The sequence below is a fragment of the Bidens hawaiensis genome, unplaced genomic scaffold, assembly GCF_021521415.1.
Source record: "Bidens hawaiensis isolate Kalapana, Puna unplaced genomic scaffold, B.hawaiensis_p1.1 tig00047443_1, whole genome shotgun sequence".
Lineage (NCBI taxonomy): Eukaryota > Viridiplantae > Streptophyta > Magnoliopsida > Asterales > Asteraceae > Bidens > Bidens hawaiensis.
In genome coordinates, this window is record NW_027498472.1 from 51,375 (window position 1) to 54,321 (window position 2,947).

The 2,947-nt window shown below is 35.1% G+C and overlaps 1 pseudogene; it reads left to right on the plus strand.

The window, feature by feature from the left end:
- The first annotated feature begins 289 nt into the window (after positions 1-289).
- LOC143596982 (SKP1-like protein 1A) lies at positions 290-990 on the plus strand (annotated as a pseudogene).
- The last annotated feature ends 1,957 nt before the right edge of the window (positions 991-2,947 follow it).

The window sequence follows — 2,947 nt, forward strand, 5'->3', positions numbered from 1 at the left end:
TTTAAGAAAATCAAATTTGGGCCAACACAAAACATCTTCAAAACTTTCACTATAAATACCGCACCCATCACGGCTTCATTCATCAATAATAAGTTTTCTAAATTTCCCCATTACGCATGGCCTTATTATAGCATATTTTATAAGTTTTTGGCAAGTCTTGACAGATCAAACAAAGCTAAGGGACCCAAATTAAACAATATCTTCTTCACTATAAATACACCGCATCCAAGAAGCTTAGGGTGTCCGATTAATTAGGGGTTCCTCCTAAACTAAATTAATTCATCTGGTGATGTCGTCCTCAAAGACCATCGTGCTCAGGAGTTAAGATGGTGATACATTCGAGGTTGATCTGGCGGTGGCGTTGAAGTCTCAAACGATCAAACAGATGATCGAAAATGATGGTGCTGATCGTACCATCATTGATCTTCCTCAGGTCACTGGAAACACACTTTCAAAGGTTCTTGAGTACTGTAAGAAGCATGTAGAAGCATCGGATAATGATGATCTTAAATCATTCGATGCTGAATATATGAATGTGGATCAGTCGGTTCTTTTTGATCTTACGGAGGTTAGTTTTGTAAACGATTGTTTACGGTTTTGAACCGCGGTCATTTTCTTAACGAACAAACACGGACTTGAATCTTTTGTTTGGTTCCGCTTGTTTAGAGGTTTAATTATGATTGTGTTATTATTTATATGGATGTTTTATGTTTTTGATTCAGGCTGCTCACTATCTGAGCGTCGAGAGCCTACTGGAGCTTTCTGTTCAAAAAGTTGCCGACATGATCAAGGGAAAGACGCCTGAACAAATTCGTGAGACGTTCAACATTAAGAATGATTTTACTCCAGAACAGCAGGAGGAAGTGGACAGGGAGAATGCTTGGTTTTTTAAGCAGGATTAAATTGTTTGTTTTGCGGTAGTATTGTGTTATAAAAACTATGAACATGTGGTTGGTTACATTTTAGGGGTATGCATCTTAAACTCTTGATGGTTTTAAACTTTTAATAATATTCAGTTTTACTATTTCTTTTTACATAAACTGGCTGTTTGCATTCTGTGATCAATGTTTTTTTCATTTATTTGGTTATTGACATTGTCATGAATATGTTATGTGGAATATCGATCGGTATTGCTTTGGGGTATGAGTTTTGTACTGTACCTTTACAACAGTCTGCTGGTGTGGTTTCCCAGCCTCTTTTTCTTCTTGTTTATAAGCCTTGTCAGTTTTCGGTTTTGTAGCTGCGTTTGACGTTCACTTGGATATCCTCATATGGTAGCAACTGAGTCGGATCTTTTAAACTTTCCAAATTAAACACGTAAAACGTGTCATGAATTAATCCTCTTAAAGTTATCAAGTAACTTTAGCTTATAATTAAGTTACTACACTATTTAACTCTTGCCATTATTTCCAAAATGTCTTTATATATATCTTCGCTTTCCATATTTCCTTGTTAAGCCGAGACTTTCAAATCCGTGTTATCTCTAGTATGAAACTCCAATATCTGTCTTCTCTTGTTCAAGTAGTTTTATTGTTTGTTCATACAATATTCAATCCTTTTTTTCCGGGACTATAATGGATGGTATTTGGGGCTGATAATTACTCAACTTTGTAGACTATCAAGCTGTTCTACACTGTCTGCCATGCATACAAAACTTTGAACGGCGGCAGTATGATAGTTGCTACATGAGAACTCCATCAGCAACAAATGGTGATCCTAGTTTCCTTAAACATCTATTACGCATTGTAGCATTCCCTAGACATGTCCTCTAGTGTTTGTATCGTCTTCTCACTTTATCCATCTGTTTGAGGATGATAATCCGGGCTTAGATTCACTCATGTCCTCATTTCTTTTTGAGCGTTTTTTCAAAAACCTTGAAGTAAACAAGCTATATCTCAATCAAGCGCTGTGTCAAAGTTGAGAGTTACTTTCTTAAATCATGGCTTTTGGTTTATGCACTGGGTTGGCGAAGGAATGGCCACACTTGCAGCTTTAAAAGTTTAAATATATTTGGGCATGTGTTATAAGTTTGGCGGTTTATCGACAACTGATAGTGGCTGTTAATGACTCCATGGTACCGTAATTGTCATTAACTATTACTAACTAATACGTATGCAATATACGTTATAATGTACCATAATAACAATAATACAACGGCATAGGTTAATTAAGTTTAGTACTAAGCTTCAATCAACAAATCCCCCATCACGATATACATATAGCAATTTCATTCTCTGTGTATAATATATATATATATATATATCAAAATTGTAATTTTTATCTTATTTAGAGGACAGCTGGTCTATGCCACTGTTTCGGAAAAATAAAGAAACTCACATAAGTGTTTGGACATGCGTTAAGATTAGCGTGTTTAGTATAAAAACAAAAAAAAGATACTTGTTTTGTATTGTCTACCCGCCAACCAATTTATTACAGTATCTAAACCCATTACAACTTCATAACAACTCCACAACACGTTTACAACGTGTCAAATTGTTTTCCTCTTTTAGATAAATGGGCTACACGGGTCATGTTGGGGTTACACAAATTTAAGGGGCCGTTTGGTTTGTAGAATGTTTCCAAAGGGATTGGAATGCTTGAGAAGAATTGGAATTAGTTCCATTGAAAATTTGTATGGTATATGGTTTGTAAAGGTGTAGATGGAATTGCAATATAAGAAAGTTAAATTTACAAAATTACCCCCACTACACCCGTCCTCTATCGCTTCAATTATCAATTTTTGTATGTGATCTTTGTAAATTTTTTTGTTTTTGTATGGCACACAATTTCAATATGTGATCTCCGGTGAAAAACTCTTAACAAACAAGTTTTCATGTCCATAATCAGACAAAAAAAAAACTTATTTTGATTCGTTACGGCGTTACCTTTGCATTAAAGGAAACCACAATTGGTCTTAAAGCAAGTTAATGAATTGTTACAACAAAAG